Consider the following 18,500-nt stretch of genomic DNA (forward strand, 5'->3'; position numbering starts at 1 on the left):
AAAAAATGGCTGAATGGCTTGATTTGGAGAATACACTACAATATGAACAACATAAATTCGAAAAGGTCGCCGCCACAAAATGGTCGACTATGTCTTTTTTGCAATCCCCTCAATATTGGTATCAAATGAAATGATTTGACTAAAAGAATACAGTACAGGTCAGACTCGATTATATACCGACTCGATTATATGTAATTCGATTATATACAATTTTGGATTCGATTATATTCAGTTTGGATTTTTTTTATATTTCAAATATGGCTTATTTTATGAAGAAATGTAACCTTTCAACATTAAGATGAAGTTTAAGTGGCTTTTACATGTACAGTGGGGTAAAAATCGTGATTTTTGAAGATTTTGCTTGAATTTTCACCAGGAATTGTTGCAGCCAAATTAAGAAAGATGGAAGATGTGCGTCAAAGAACAAATCGTGGAGCGGTTAAAGAACTTCATTTAAATTGATAGAAACAATCTAGTTTAATATAATTTTTTAGGATAAAATTAATAATAAAACATTAAAAATTATGAACTTTTAAGTGTTTCACTTCCAAAATGTTATTAAAATTCACTAATTTAGTTGTTCCACTACAATATCCTGTACTAAATTTTCTCCTCTTTCAAATGAAAGCATCAGAAACGTCTTCCATAGCGTACTTTTTAATGTAGAGCCAGTTTGAAGCAACAGAGTTCGAAATAAAAAAAAAGTTCTGTAATTCTGTCATTGTTGAAATTCGAACATATGCGTAAGAGGATTTTTTTCATCATATATGATCGTCTATCACCTCCTGAGAGAATTTGGATAAATTAATTTTTTTATGTGAGAAAGGTGTTTTCTGACTTTAAGGGGATGAATAAAACATCAAATTCCTCTTTTATTTTCAAAAAACGAAAAATACATGCAAAAAAAAAACAAATTAAAAAAAATTGTTTTGACGATAATCGATTATCCGGGGGATTCGATTATTCGGAGTGAAAAGAAAATCAATACTCCGGATAATCGAGTTCGACCTGTACTATGTAAAATTCATATTCCATCCAACCCAAACGGAATACAAATTTTCATTTGAATCAAAAATACATGTTTTTAAAATCTGTATTTTTGGGACGATTTCATTTGGAATTGCTCCATTTCTTTCTTCGCAAAATACAAAAAAAAAAAAATTTAACAGTGTATTCAAAATATTATTTTTCCTCAATAGTTTATTATTTTTTCAACAACTTTGTCAAACATTGTATTTTAATCAAACATCTGGCTTTCGAGTTACAATTTTTTTATCTCACACCAATGTTTTTGAATACGGCCTTCCAAAGAAAATAGTGGTAATTTGAATTGGTCTTATGATAATGAAAATTGAGATTTTATGTAGTTTCAAACCGGAGAGGATCGGGTCAGCGGCCGACTGATTCGGCGTGAAAGTGCACTATATCACAAACTATAATATTCGCACAATATCGCTGAAAGTTAGAGCTTTACGTTCACGGAAAATGTGCAATGATTTTTCTGGGTCGTGTAATTTTTTTTCACATTGAAGGTTGGCATTTGACGGCGCCTGTGGTTGTATGGTTAGCGTAACAGCCTCACAATCCGATCGGCCTGGGTTCAATCCCAGCTGGCGTCGTTGGGATTTTCTGAGGCGAAAAATCTCTGGTTACGTCTTCCTTCGGAGCGGAAGTAAAAGAAGTTGGCCCGGCTCATGAGTTGTTGAGTCTGATAGGTAGGAACAGGTGGAGTCGCCTCCCTGATGTCGGTGATTGGCACTAAAGTGGCGGAAATAGGCCGACGAAAAATAAGCGAAGATAAAAAAAAAAAAAAAAAAAAAGGTTGGCATTTTTTCTAATCGCCTTTTTTGTATCTTCGGATCCACATTTGCTTGAAAGCTTGCCGGAAACATAATCATATTCCATATCCGGCCCATCACCGAGATGGTAGGCTCTCACAAATTCTATGCTTTTCTTCCCCTTCCAATTGAAGGCCGAAGATGGGACGTTAAGTATAATCTTTTATCCCATCTTCAACCTGCAAATTTCAATTTAATACCTGCCAAATAAAACCTAATCAAATGGAGCACTTCTTAAAAGGGATATAGTGGATACAAATGGCTGAACGCAATGGCACTCCACGGGGTGCTAATTGCACCAAATATTATATTCCACCATGTATAATATAGAAGCACAAATTATGAAGTGAATACCGTTGCTCGAGTTTCTGGTCTTACGAACGTGTTTCTACGATGTAAACGTGGCACGTAATATTTGGTGACACCGGAAGCTGTAACAGCAGCAGCTACATAACATTCCCGTCGCACTGTCATCCTGTTCCGTTATGGTATGGAATATATCCGGCAATAAGCGAACTGATATATGGTTTACATTGAATCTACATTCGGCGCGGCCAATGTGAACGAATATTTACGGTATTATTATTCGATATCACACAAAGCAATCAATTAACCAGCGCTTCGAATAACAAATGAAAACGTGATATTTTTGTTGATTTTAAACATTTTTTCACAAAGAATTGAAAAAATAGAAACCGCCTTAAGCCGACGCTATCGTGAACATAAATCTGTTGTTCTGTTGGAACAGAATGTTGTGCCGCCGCAAAACAGCTCTAAATACTCAGCTGCGGATCTCTTCAACCAGAAGTTGTCGTTGCAAAGTGACACAACTCAACACAGCTTTCCCGATGACAAAAATCTTATCACAATCTCTCGTTCGTTCAGTACTCACTCTTCCTACTGTATGTCTAAACATATGTACGAAAGACCTGGACAAACGAGTGAATAGTTCGTGATGTGTCCAGTGAATCGTAATTGGTTTTTGTGCTTAAATCACTGTTAATGAAGTTATATACACAATGTGCCACTTGCTTACGAATGGATGTGATTTTTTTTCAACTCGTTACTTATCTTGCACTCTTCAGCATTAAGCCTGTATCAACGGAGAACAAGCGAAGAAGTCATAAATTTTATGATAACTGTAAACTGAAGTCGCGACAGGACGGTAACATTACTTATTCAAATGTATGTCAAAACTGTGAAGTAAAAATCCTTTCCTCAACTATATTTTCAGAGAATAACAATTTGCTCACATGGCGCTTGATACAAAACGCCTTACAAATCCTCTTCCCCGCGAAATGTGCATTATGTATGTTTTCATTGCGACGCATTTTGTCCAAACCAAATGTATTTACCACGATCGGCTCAAAAGTGCAGCAAAGGTTAGAACACTTTGGCAATTAATATTCGTACGCTTGTGTCCCCTACCCTGGCGCGCGCGCTCTGTTCTCAAATGGGGTTTTGCCTTTAGTTCTGTTTTTGTAGCCCGTGTCATGTGTACTTGTCTTTTTTTTTGTTTTTGTATTCCAACTTCCCTAATGACCGCCACAATATGGACACAACACGAGGTTTATGTCGCATTTGTTAGCGAACGACTTGTAGAGGCAAAAAGGTTGTCTGTACTAAATGGCACGTCAAATATAGTGTTCGTAAAGTGTACCATGGCTGAATGTGAAAATTAACATATTCTTGGAAGTTGCCAAACCATTTTCATGTGAGAATATTTTATATACATTTCTATCCCCACGTATTTAGCATACAAGAGCACTTAATGAGCAAGAGAAAACCGTGTTCAAAATATGAGCGTCCCTAAAAATTCTACATTTTGAAGTATCTTCCTCACATTACTCTAACCCCCAAACCTAAAATACGAGTGAGTCCTGGTGGTCAAAACGATAACATCGAGCCTGACACGCGGTGCATTTGCATATCATAGGACGCGCAGACGCGCAGACGTGAAATGTCTCGATACGTGACCGGCCGAAGCGTTTGAGTTTGGTTAGGCACCGTTGGAAATCGAATCGTAGGTTGAGCAGTTAATAATTTCAGTGTCTAGAACACTGGTGTTCTACCTTTTTTTCAGAGGGGCCTCAAACACATGTTAGGCGTAGTGTCGCGGGCCGCAAAACAAAAAAATTAGTGGGTTATATCTATGATATAACCGCAAGGTTAACGTGGAACTACCTTAGCTTAGCAATCATTCGTTTGTATTGATTAAATTCTTGATTGAATGAAACAGTTTCCAAATTCAATTGAGTTCAATATATTTGCTCTGTGAGTGAAAAAAATGAACAAATGCCGTGTAAAGTCAAATCATTTATTGTGATTGATTGTTCTTCGTTACAAGTAAATTTAATGACGGACCTTTTACGTTTGGTATGATGACTAGAACAAAATATATGTACGGAAGAATTATCAAACGTTTGATGAACCAGCCTAAGGCTGAAAATCTTTCCAATAAAGACAAAAAAAATTATCAAACGATTATTTTATTTTACATTTCCCTCTGAAGTTTACATCCCAAAAGTGTACATACTTCTCGAATCTCGAATTTGCTTGAAACTGGGAAGTTCATTCGCTTCTAGTGGCTGCACGATTTTCCCAGGTTCCTAAGTTTAGAAGATTATGTTAGGACAGACATATTCCACTCTGCACAAAGGCAAGCGAGGACAAAAGTACTCGCAGTTTGCATTTATTTGCAGAGCCGATTTCCCCAGAAACCTCGGTTTTGAAGTCTGTGTTAGGGAAACACATTTCAATCGGAACAAAAATACCCCCGATTTGTATGAATTCGCAATGCCGATTTCCCCACGCTTCATGGATTTGGAGTCTGTGTTAGGGAAACACATTCCAGTCGGAACAAAAATACCCCCGACTTGCATGAATTTGAAATACCGATTTCTCCAGGCACCTTGGTTCAGAAATCTCTATTAGGGAACACATTTCGGTGGGAACAAAAGCTCCCCCTACTTTCGTGTGTTCTTTTTCTTCTTTTTGGCTTTAAGAGGGTTTTATCTTTTCAGTTCACTCGCCTCTAGGCTCTTTCATGTGCTTGCAATGCCGATTTCGCTGCTTGGTTTCAAAGTCTGTGTTAGGGAACATTTTTCGATGAGAACAAAAGTCCCCCTACTTTCATGTATTTGCAATGCCGATTTCCCCAAGGCTGCTTGGTTTTGATGGCTGTGTTAGGGAAACCGTAAATCGGGCCAATCAAAACGATGCAGTTAGGGCGTTTAGATAACGCCTAATATTTTACAGTTATTCAATTGTTTTAAACAATATTTTGTTAGTTGCGATAGATGCGTAGAAATATTCCCTATCAAGTGATGCAAACATCTCTCCTATCCAGTACGAAATGTTCGAGCTATAAGCATTCGAAATCTTTCATTTTTTCCTGCATGTTCTGTGTTTAGGTTTTCATTTTACCCTCCATATATTCCGGTTAGACGTAGTCCCACGTCAAAATAAATGTACTACGAAATTATAACCAGCGAGAAACAAACATTATAAATATTCAAGAAAGAAACTCTTTAGTACAAACATTTCGTAGCACTGCCAAGAATCAATGAATCAATGCTTTAACTGAACGAGGGACGCATATTTTAACCAATATTTATAGATTTTTGTGTATGACTTCCAAACATCATACACACCAGATGGGCCAGCCAGAAGAGCCTGCCGGGCCAGTATCGCTGGGTAAGAACGACACTAAACACTGAACTTAAATATCCAAGTTGTTTTTAATATCTCTTAACAAAATTACATTTCCAACGCTCCCTTTTTAATGTAGGTAATAATCCACAAGTTATGTTGCATCTTTCGCAGAACCGCAATCCAAATCGATTGTATTGCGGCGGTGCAACCAATATGGAACAAATTTGCACCTTCAGTTTGATTTACAGTCAAAGCTCTCTATAACGACAGTCTTTATAGCGACAAATCTCTCTGTAACGATATGTCTAAAGATCTCTTCAAAATCGCCTAGAAATTCTTTTCTTTATTGCGACATTTCACTATAACAACCTTTCCTTATAACGACACATTATCGCTTCTATTAACTAAAACATAACATTCTCTATTGCGACAATTTTCAATTTCACTCCACTTGTAGTGTGTGTGTCAATGTCTGTGCCTACGAACGTGAATAGTCTATGTTGTGTATTATAAGGTCTAACCAACTCAGAACATCTATTCCCGCCCAATTGATTTAAATTTTCGGATACTTGAAGAATTGTTGTACAAGAATCCCGTCCTAGAATGAAATTTCATTGAATTTGCAATAAATTTAACAATGAATATATTGTTTGCGCTTTTGATATCAAATTCAGGCAATAACTTGAAGTATCGTTTGTTCCACTTCGAAAACATTCACTGCTCAAAATGGGTGGAAATACACGAAAATCTTCAACGCTAAAAATAAATTGGATATAGTCCAAAGGTCGAAAAGGGTACTAAAAAGACAACATTATCCAATGAATTCAATGTGCCGCACAATGCGAATTCATTCGTCATCAAAATTATGGACTAGAGTCGCGAAAAGGGTAAGAATATTGGCTATATTTGCATGGTATATTTTGTCCGGCAATGAGATAAATAAATTCATCCATTTAATGAATCAGAGCGTGACGGAACATTCAACAATGAAACTATAAGCCCACCCAGCAAGCAGATGGTTTCTAGATTATCTATGCTGGTTTATTGATAAAAAAATCAATTAACAATTTACTATTTTTTTCTATCTAGAAAAAAAAATTGTATCGAACGAATGAGTTAAATTTTATATTTTATATTTAATGTTTTTTGTTTCAAGATGGTTAGACATCAATTGCTTTTGTTTCTAATATAGTTTGATTGTTTTGCGTGAGCTTTGGCGTTCCTCTCCTTATAGCGACATTTAAGTCCTCTATAGCGACAAACTTTTATAGCGACAATTCTCTATAACGACGGTCCCTTGCGATGAGAGAGCTTTCACTGTATTTACTTTACTTCGTCTCATCTCACAGACTGACAATTTTTCCAAACTACATAATATCGTCAATTCTACGTTTGAAGCCACATTTTAGACACATTTAAATCGTAGTTGAATGCACGGAAGCAGCTGGTCAAGGGAGAGTTCTGCTTGCCTGTCTAGTGGGAGCGTAGAACCGTATCTCGTTGAACAACTCCGCACAGTCGATGTTTCCAGACATCAAATCGAAGACAATCAGATGTTAAATATTCTTAAGCCTTGCCTACAGCGTTTCCAAGTCAATAAGCATACAGCGAGTCTCGAAATCAGGAAGATCAGTGGGATCATTCCATGGTAGTTGTCTTGAGGCGTAGCGAATACAACAGCATTGTACTTTTTCAATCCAAATGATGCGCTTTGTATGATAGGGAGCCCACATGCGTGCTGCGTATTCAACGACACTTCGTACCATTGAGCTGTTCAGAGCCTTCAGCGTGTACGGGTCCCGGAAGGACTGTGAGTCCCGCCGGATAAACCCTTAAATAGCACATCCTTTTGTGATGGTGGTGTTGATGTGCAAAATAGTTCAGTTTTGTCGAATAAAATCAAATAGGTTTGGAAGAAATTTAGTGAAATGTCTGGAAAAGGTGCTCCGGATTTGTTGCGAGTCTATGATAGTACTTTTTCCACTAATACTCTGGGATATGATAAGAACAGCAGGTACGTGTTTTTCAATTAATTGAATTTGTAAAGGCAATCTGCAATGTAGGTAGTTTTAGCAACATGATTTACCGATATCACGACCAATCGCATAAAGATGGTGGAGTGACTTACACCAACGGTATGACTAAATGCTGAGTATGTGAATAATTCGATGTCGAATTCGAGGAGTTATAATGCTATGAACCAATATTATTTTAATTTTACTACTGATCTGATTGTTTCATTATCTACTTAAAGATTCAAATGCAGAAATTAAGGTAATTACACCATTGAAAAACAAAATTGCTTCTCTTCGTCCATCTCAGTGCAGTGTACTTTTATTATTATTATTATTTATTTGTTACCCTTTACCGCTAAAGTGCGTGGCATTCGTGTCATTTTACGTTTTACATTTTTCATTTTCTTGCTACATTAATTATAACTAATTAGATCTCATTAAACAAATTGCTATCTCTTAAAAAAATTAAAAGGGCTTTTTCTTTTTCAGTGTCATTAGCTAGTATTCTCAGGGATCCGTTGATTCCACATGCTTTTCTTATGGGTTCATATTCTCTGCAATCCATTATTATATGTTACACAGTTGTTTGCACTCCACAGTATATGCAAACAGGTGGGGGTTATGGTTTATTAGGTGTACATGGGTGAGCCGTGTGTGCCCTATTCTTATTCGGGTTAGAACTCGTTGTTCGGACGCGCACTTGCGATCTTTGTAGTGCAGTGTACAGAAACTAGTAATTATGTGAGTAGCGTTTCAATGGATTATTATATTCATCTATTAGGAAACACTAAGTAATAAGACCCTATCATGAAAGGCTTGTTTGGACTCTACAAAGAATGGGCTTCTAATGTAGATTTAGCTTGTAGCACATAATACTGATAGTTGTTGATTTTCGAACGATGTATGAAAACTGTATGGAACTACGTCTGTTATGCGTGCAAACAGTGTTTTTTCGAAAACATTTTTTCAGAGTTGCTCGAATGTTTTCGAATAAACAATGTTTGTTTGCATGTTGAGCAAACGTATTACATTGCGTAGTATGCATAACGACCAAAAAGTAGATTTTGTCCATTTTGTTGCTTACGTCTCCTATACAAACAGGGGCAGAGCAGTCCAGAAACAGAAGAGATTTTTCTGAAGATTTTTAAGTCATCAGCGTACAAAAGCTTACCAGACTTCAGCCGGCTGGCGAGATCATTGACGAAGAGAATAAATATCCTTTGAAGCGTCAAGTCAAAAGACTGCAGGTACGTCATTTGGAGCGAAAGTTAATTGCGGAAGGGTTGGGTGCAATTCCAAATGAAATCGTCCTAAGAATGCAGATTTTAAAAACATGTATTTTTGAATACAAACTTTCATTCAAATCAAAAATACTCTTATAACCAATCAACCAAATGAAGCCTAATTCGGCAATTGAAAGTTTTAGGGGACAAGAAACTATTCTATGGTGGCTCGACTCTCCTCCTCCTCTCTAAGAGGAGACTGCCATACAAATGAAACACAAATTTCTGCATAACTTGAGAACTGTTCAAGCAAACGAACCCAAATTTGGCATGTAGAAGGAAGGAAGGAAGGTATTGAATTAGAGAGACTTTAAACTCTGAGAGTTCATTCGTCTCTGGAATGTAGAGGTTTTAGGGTGCAATAAATATTTCTATGATCGTTAGGCACTCTTTCCCCCTCTCTAAGGGGAGGGGGGGGAGGTTGGTCTGCCAAACGAATGAAATACAAATTTATGCATACCTCCAAAACCAATCAAGCAAATGAAGCCAAATTTGGCATGAAAAGGTTTTAGGGGACAATAAACGTTTCTATGGTGAGTAGACACTTCTCCCCCTCTCTATGAGGGGGCTGCCATACAAATGAAGCATAAATTTCTGCATAACTCAAGAACTCATCAAGAAATTGGAATCAAACTTGGCATATTGAGGTTTTAGGGATCGATGAACGATTCTATGGTGGTTCGATACTCCTCTCCCCTCTCTGAGGGAAGGCTGCCATACAAATGAAACACAAATTTCTGCATAACTCGAGAACTAATCAAGCAAATCAAGCCAAATTTGGCATGTGGAGGTTTCTATCGTGAATCAACACTCCTCCCCTCTCTCTAAGGGGGAGGGGGGCTACGGTATATGGGGGTTGTAAGGGGGCAATACAAGTTTTTATGGTGGATTGACACTCCTCTCCCCTCCCTAAGGGGGGGGCTGCATTAGACGAGAATCAATCACGCAAACGGAACCAAATTAGGGATGTGAGGATTTTTGGGTACGAGAAATGTTTCTATGATGGTATGACACCCCCACCTTCTCTGGAATGGAGTGGGGAGGGGCGCGGGTTCCAAGAATCAAAACACATATTTCAATTAAACATAATCCAACCAAACATAACAATTGAAAATTTTCGGATAGTTCTGAAGAAAATGGAAAAATTTTCGAAAATTCAATATGTTCTACAATTTCATAGCGACAAGCGTTGTTAGTCCATTTGATGTTTGCGCTAACGAAATCGATCTTTGTTCGAATGAAAATCCAAGTGTCGAACAAAGATCAATTTCGCTAGCGCAAACATCAAATGGACTAAAAACACTTGTCACTATGTAATTGTACAACATATGGGAATTAAATTTACCGAATTTTCCCTTTTTCCTTCAGAGTTTTCCAAAAATTTTCAACTGTCATGTTTGGTTGGAATAATTATGGTTGAAATATGTGTAATATTTTCATGGGACCCCCTATCCATTGCTTAGGAGGGAGGGGTGTCATACCATTATAGAAACATTTCTCATACCCAAAAACCCTCACATCCCAAATTGTGCTTGATTAATTCTCGAGTAATGCAGAAATTTGTGTTTCATTTGTATGGCAGCTCCCCCTTAGAGAGGGGGGTGGAGAGTTTAACCATCATAGAGACATTTATTGCACCCTAAAATTTCACTATGCCTAATTTGGTTTCATTTGCTTGATTAATTCTTGAGTAATGCAGTAATTTGTGTTTTTATTTGTATGGCTGCCCCCCCTTAGAGAGAGTTTGCTTGATTATTTCCCGAGTAATGTAGAAATTTGTGTTTAATTTGTATGGCATCCCGCCCTTAGAGAGGGGGGAGGGGTCTCAAACTATAAAGAAAACCTTCCCCGGCCCCAAAAACCCCTACAATTTTCATGTTGATCGGTTCAGTAGTTTCCTAATTCAAAAGAATTAGACAGACAGAGAGACAGACAGACAGACAGAACAGAGTTTGTAATCTTACGAAATCACGGCAAAATGGTAATTTTTTGTTTAGACTTGATCAAGCGGAGTTGTGAGTACGGCATTAGAGACAGCGGAGGATGAGTGACAAAAAAACTATTAGATTCTGATATGTAAGATAAAATGTCATGATGAGATATTCTGCTTCGAGGGAGAAAATTTTCCCCGGTCTAATTGGAAATTATAGTTCATATTGTATCAATTCCTTGGCTATCTACATTGTATCTATCGACTTGCTAAGCACGTGGAAATAATGTCTGAACGAAGCAGATTATTGTATAGGAGGTATGCTTCCATACAATCATCCAATCATTTGCTTCACTCTTTCAGTGGTTACATCAGTTCACATGTCGACGGCAGCTTTCGACATGCTCTCCACAGATCTAACCGCATTGTTTATTATACTATTGCCGATGTGGATGTGCACGGATCAGAAATTCTATGAAGTGGCTTTCATCGGTGGCTGTCCATCGTGCATGTTGGTTTAATCTTCGATAGCTCACTCAATCATCATTAATGTCTCGTGGAGTAATCCAACACAATCTAGGCACACATTATTGAGACAAATAAGCTTTCAGTTCCGCACACTGCACCAACGCAGACCATAAACTGTCACATTGTCATTAATCGTGTTGACACCAGAGTCGATCGTTTAGAGGTGTAATTTTATGTGCGGTATTTGTTCGCTGTCAGCCACGGTTTCAAGCTCGGTTATTCACAGTTTATACAATGTAAACACTTTGCCCATACGACCTGCTGCCGATAATTAATTAGCGGTATTTAATTCAGATGACGAGCTGCATTAGAACTGCACTTCTGTCGAAAGTAGTTTCCATGTAATAATTCTGAGCAGCATGAAATTGTCTGATCCGAATTGGAAAATGAGAAGCGAAGTGCTTTTCCTTGCTCATTCACGGTTCGCTGCTTGCATATCACTGCATGCAACGAATAATTTATTCCCATTGCTATTTGAGTCGAAATCGATTAGAATGAGTGGAACTGCATTCATATATTTGAGTGAAATTAATACGAGATGATGATACTCGAATGCTACTGATTGTGATGCTTAGTCTCGTAGGGTGGATTGCAACTTTTCCAACCCGGTTGCAATACAGTGTTGAAAGTGGTGTTAGCTAATAATAACTAGTTGGTTAGTAACACCATTGTGACCCAGCGGAATGTAATCACTGTCCGTCTGCCCCCAACCTGGCTATCAGAATATAATCAAGCAATTATAAATGTTGAACGAGAATACTATTTCCGATGAACGAAGAATTGAATCGTACTGCCATCGATTAGAATAAAATTCCCAGAAATGATGAAGAACTTGTAGTTTACCAGGAAATCTATTTTACAGTCTTCCGATAGTAGTAGGTATAGGAGAACTTAGGCTAAGACGCACCGTGTCGGTAGAATGTACCATCATGAAAAATCATTGAAATCGCATTAATTGGTAGGAATTTTCCGAGATTATAACTTTCTTTTTTCATTGAAAATATCATTAAATGGATTTTCACACCGAAAGCATCGTATAGCTCCATAAAATAGTAAAATATAAAAAACTGCATGACTTCATGCAACTTTTGTCGCTTCTGTCATAAGACTTTTGAAGCATTCTAAAATTAATTTAAATTGTACAAACTTCATTACGTTTCCAAATGTTATCAAAGCTATCAATTGAGTTTGAATAAACAAATGTTAAACAATCATTTTTAACTCTCCTGTTCTCGCGCGCAAAATCATAATTCGTATACTCGCGCACGGTGTCACAAACCGAAAGTTGATTTTTTCTGTAATATTGCTATTGCGTATTTTCTAAGCTTTATTGATATTTATATTAAGGAAAGGGTATAACTGAATGAAAAAACTCAAGATAATATGTTTTTAATTCATTCAGTTTTAACAGCCTCCTCAAAGCAGAGTAATTTTTTATACTTCAACACAAATGACGGAATTGGACTTTTTTCTGTTATTTATTGAAATTAAGCAACTGAATATAATTCATGAAAGTTTATGTTATGAAATAACATAAAAACATATTTTTTGATTGAGGTTTCATTGGTGTAAGATCAGAACATATCATAACTGCATGCTTGAGACAAATTTTTTTTTACATTTAATGCAGTTCTAGCTTCTTTTCGGATCTTTTCTCGAAGATAAGAATGTATAACGAACTTCTATAGAGTTCTGGAATATCAAGTTCGCATATTGCTAATATTCGTTGTTTAGGTGTTCTTGGTAAACTAATGATGGGTCATAAAAAGATGATATAAAAAGCATTCTAGGAACTTCCTGCAACTTGTTTTCTTGTTCATCTCATATACTATAAAAAAACATCCCTGAAACTGTAACTGTAAAAAATAATCATAACCAACCGATTAGTTTATTGGTTACAGTTCACAAATCTCTCAAAAGTGCAATTCTTTCACAATTGTGTATATGTGTGATTATTGTATTTAGCGAGTGACTATAAGAAAGTCAAACATTTGTATTTTGCTTTTGCACGTATCAATCTAACGATGAATGTATCGACGAATAATATATGAATCTGCTCAATTCGGTGACAAAAAAGACTAAATCAAATAAGGATAGTCCGGTAATGATCTTATGCTTTATATTCAATAAATATTCCAATTATTGTGCTATAGATAGCCGACAACCAAATATCATTGCCGTTAAAAAAAAAAGTTTTTCTGCCCCTGGTCAGTTTTCAGTTTCCTGCAAAAAACCACTATAATACTTTTTTAGCCTTCGTTTTTAGTTCTAATTCCTTAAGGTAAGGATAACTTTAAGCATATTTGATTATTTACTTACTTTACTTACTTACTTAAACTTGAAAACTTAAAAATCTCTCACCTAATTAAACTTTTTTTTCTATTTAGTTGTCGAAGCAAGAACAGCGTATAAAAGTATTGGTCGCGCATAAGCAAAATACGAATTATTCCTACACTGAATTGGCAAAATCGTTGAAGACCGTTGAAAGCCATTCATCACAGTATTGAGCGTTAGCCCTATGGGCCCGAGATTCCTCTTTTGATCCACCAAGCTTACAATTGAATATCAGTGTCATATAAAAATCAATTATAATTAGATGTAATTCTTCATATAATTCATAGGTTATTTTGAGAACATACAAAAAAAAAGTGCAGAGTTCACTAAATAATCACCTCAAAGCCTAGGTTAGTTGAGTAAGTAATAGTATCTTCACATTTAACTTATGCTATGTTAGTTAGGTAATTTTAGTTTTCATGAAATAGTCGACACGAGATGCTAACTATTGTGTTGCTGATGGACATTAATCAGCAACATGTCAACAATTGTTATTTCACATTGTTATTTCACTACTTTTTCCAGATTTCACGATTTCCAGATTTCACCGATTTCACGCACGCATTTGTCGAAAATGTAATAGACACAGTATTAACTTAGATCTAGATGTACTACATGGGCTGAAAAGTCCCGGGATTTCTAATGAAAACAATCGTTTTAGGGCAAATCTGTATTTATTCCTCAACATAGTTTCCTTCAAGGGGAACACACACGGTAAAGCGAGTTTCCAACATTTCGATTTGCTTTTTGTGGTTCGAAACGTCTAAGTCTTCGAAATATGCCTCTGTGCCACTCTGCAGACTGCATATTGGACTTAGGAGTGTGGTGATGGATCCACGTTTGATCCATTGTCACGAAACGTCAAAAGAAGTCCACAACGCTGAACCGGTTGTTGAATCATCAACGCGCCGCTGTTTTTGGTCGACGGTCAGCAAATGCGGCACCCATCGCGCGGATAGCTTTTTCATGTCCAAAATGTCACGCAAAATGTATCCCACTCGTTCTTTTGAAATGCCTACGGCCTCAGCCAACTCGCGTCACTTCTCTTTACGATCGTTCAAAACGAGTCCATGTACTTTTTTTAACGATTTCTGGAGTCTTTGCCTCATTTGGCCTTCCAGAGCGAGGTGCATCTGCGGTGCTTTACGGCCCATTTTAAATCCACTAAACCACCGATAAACTGTTGTTCTCGAAGGAGCAGAAGTGAAATAACATTTCGTCAACCACTGCATTGATTGTTCAAGAGTTTTTCCCACTGGGGTTATGTAAAAAAAAAAAAAAAAAATACGCCTAGGTTTTTTTTACGCGGGGGATACGTACTTCGTAAAAAAACACCGCGTTAATTGGAAAATCCGCGTAAAAAACGCGTTAATTGAGAAAAAATGCCTGGTTTAACAGGCGAATTGCACATGTGGACTGGAATGCGAAATTTCCGGCATTCCTGGCGACTGTCATACTTGTGTAAGACTTGCAAGATTTTCGGCAAGATCGAGACAGTTTGCATTACCCATATGAAGTTTGTATGTTTAGAAGCTTTGAATGGTTAAGCTCTGAATTTCAAAATAACCGATTGTGTTTAATAGATTTTTTTTTTGCAATAGAGTACCCCGATTCACGATATTCTGACTACTCGCAATATCGATGCTATTTCTTTGATTTATGGTTTTCTCAAATCCATACACTTGAAAGTGTGTTTTTTAATTTATTTATTATTTGCATAACGATCTATTTTTATTAAATAAGTTCTATTATTAAAAAAATAATATGTGTTATTATCGTTTGAATTCCTATTCAACCGCTATTCCCCTTCAAAACTCAAAATAAATGTAACCAGATGTACACAGTCGTCTTGTTTAAGGAGATGGTTTTCTGCATTGAAAATTTCAATATAAGTAGCCTCAAAGATTTTTTTTTTGTAAATTCGTTTATTTATACAGACTCACATAGGACGAAGAATATGTTAGTATGAATTCTTTTTGCTGCATTATATCATAATTATTCGCATTCTAATACATATTTTTCGAAATGTTGATTTGATTTCTAAGCCTTTTTGAGAAAGAATATTTGTATTGTTTCACTCACAGAGCGTTTTCCGCTTCCGATACGGAAAATTGACATTGGGAATTTGGAAATAAATTGATAAAAAATTTCACTGAATAATATGTGAGCTTAAAATTTATTTTCAAAAATAATTGTTATGATTAAATATAGTCTTTTGTGGGAATAATATTTGGAGCCTATGATACGAAGGATGTTCGCCTGGTAGAGAAACTGAAAAAAATCTGTTATTGTATAGGACGTCATTAACACGTTAAGCCCCGATTTTTTCTTGCTGCGCTTTCCATTCAGCGCGCATCAAGAGCGTTTGCACAATATCAGTGTCGGTCCCAGTGCCCAAAGATATCTATTGTATAGTCAGTCAGCATTTCGTCTACAAAGTAGTCACATTTCGTAAAACTTCCGAAAACAAACCGCATACTTTTTAATTTTTTGATATTTTGTAATCGTCAGTCCCACTCAGTTAGCACTTTTCTACCGAAAAACTCAACGTCAGCCCCTAGCGACCGACGCTGGGCTTAACGTGTTAAACTGAAGTTGCTTGGAATTGCTGATACCCTAAAAACACCAAAAGGTATTGTGTCTAGAATATCACACGAACATTCAAAAATGAGTAAGTTGCTGTCGAAGTGGGTACCGCGTTAATTAAGCGGGACGTAAATAATTGCGCCATCCTGAAACCGATGGTCCAGTCGTGTGAATTACGCTTCCCCAAGAACCACACTCTCCGGATCTTTCCCCTGCAACTACTAGCTTTGTGAAAACCTTAAAAGATGACCCAAGGAAAGAAACTTGGTTCAAATGAAAATTTGATGGTTTAAACTGAGTTTTATTTCGAATGAAAATTTGTTCTACCCGAGAGGTATCGCAAAGATAGAGGAACGTAGCACTGAACGTATTATCAATGAAGAAGACTATGCTACCAAATTATAAATAAATGTAAATGTAGTTTGGATGAAACGCAACATATGTCAAACTCAACGTTGATATCAAAACAATGAGACATAAAAAGTGGAATGGTATTTTCATCACCACAAATCTCTGCACTCTGTTTCGTTCAACGCTTCCCTCAAGTTGAGGGCCTCAACGGAAAAAGTGACTGTTTGTCCCATACGGTCGTAGCTTCATTAAAATATCACATTTTTGCTACACTGATTTTACATCCCACGAGAGATAAAATCCACTTAACAACTATTCGCAATTAAACGTGGTCCATGTCTGCTTTTCTCGCCCCCCCCCCCTCTCTGCCGTCAACATTAAGTTCTGATGCGACTGGTCCAACCACCTCCACTCAGTATTGTGCCAAGTGGATTCCAACCGATCCATCCGAAAATGTGAGTAAATGGTAAGCGTTTATCATCTCATATGGAAAAGTTCACGCCATTCGAATATGGATACCATGTAAATTTTTAAAGAGATTTCATACAATAGATTTATTTGTCGTAAATGGTGAAATTGATGTACGATTCCATTTGTTACTTTTTCTTTTGTTGCAATGTATCCAGTATAATCGTCGCATTGAAAAGTCATTTCTCGCTTTCATATAATTACAGTATTCACCTTTTTTATCGGCTGAAATCTGAAATTGATATTCCTCTGACACTTTGCTATCAGTAACATTAATTATATTTTCCACATTGATTTCACTGATTGAGCTTCACACGATGGCTGTCGCGCAAAGCACCGCTTTATATGGCCTTTCATTGCTCGTTAAAATGTGCAGTGGGTAGACTTTTTGATCTCGATGTATGTTTTTTTTTGGATAATGGTTAATGCATCCGTAGGGTTTCACGGTACACAGCAAAAAATACACTGGCAATGAAGCTTATCATTCACTATTCAAATCTCAAGCATTCATCACTCTGATCGTGCGTGGATGCCACATCGTTGAATCTCACTTCAATACGCTATTATATATGATGGTTGTCCACCACATTATTTCCGGAGTTCTTGACAAAAAATCATATCTTCTAATTTTGGCATTTTTGAACTGCACTAAACTGACTTTCGACAATCAATATTACTCACTGAACAGCTCATTTGCTGTCAATCCATCAAATTTCTTTGCAAGCTCTTAACCGAGAATCACGTTTCCTAATTTTGTTTTCCATTTATCGTTAACTGTAACTTTCGACGATTCTTGTTATCACTGAATTGATTCTTCTTAATAAGTGGCATTCAAACTTCACTTTCCAATCAACATCCACTTATTAATTTTCTCCATAAATCCCATCAGAAAAATTTTGCACCCTCACTAACACTCCAAGATTAGTTTAATCCAAACGAAATCCCGATACGGTATTCGCGCGCGCATTCGATTATTATGCTACTGCAGGTCGTGAGCGAATGAATCCGCGGATTTACAATGTTGGCATGCCGGTATCCAGTTGTTTACTAACTTGGTTCGGCGATATCAACAACTGGTGATTGCTACGGTTCACTCAACGAGGTCCTCCGATTCCTATCGGGCGCTCACTCTGTTCTCTGAATGAGAGGGAGTGTCTGTGTTTGCTTTCGGAAAATCGACACTCTCTCGCCGGCACCGTTCGGGTATGGTTGCCAGTATGAGGTTCTTTTTTTTATCATTACTTTATGGAGCCGTTATGATCTATTCGAATATGAGTTTTGCGATTAAAATTATGGCTTCTCAAGATCAAAACCATTACCATTACCATTATTTTCAGTAGCATTTGCTGAAATATGGTCAAACTATTGCATAAAAATAACTATGCTACTCAAAGTACTTCAATGTTTCGATTTGAATACAATCACGATCCTTTAATCTACCAGCACTTTAACTTACACTATGATCAGAATGTACCGGGAATTTTTAAATTTATTTATTTAAATTTATTTTTAT

The 18,500-nt window shown here is 36.8% G+C and overlaps 1 protein-coding gene across 2 annotated transcripts in view; it reads right to left on the reverse strand.

Annotated features, from left to right (window-relative positions):
* LOC129776777 (gonadotropin-releasing hormone receptor) overlaps positions 1 to 18,021 on the reverse strand; it is a 154,229-nt gene extending 136,208 nt beyond the window's left edge. For both annotated transcript variants that reach the window (XM_055782616.1, XM_055782617.1), the window contains exon 1: positions 17,201 to 18,021. The gene's annotated coding sequence lies outside the window, so the exon portion shown is untranslated. The remainder of the gene's footprint in view (positions 1 to 17,200) is intronic.
* Between the last annotated feature and the right edge of the window lie 479 nt (positions 18,022 to 18,500).

Source organism: Toxorhynchites rutilus, chromosome 3, assembly GCF_029784135.1.
Source record: "Toxorhynchites rutilus septentrionalis strain SRP chromosome 3, ASM2978413v1, whole genome shotgun sequence".
Taxonomy (NCBI): domain Eukaryota; kingdom Metazoa; phylum Arthropoda; class Insecta; order Diptera; family Culicidae; genus Toxorhynchites; species Toxorhynchites rutilus.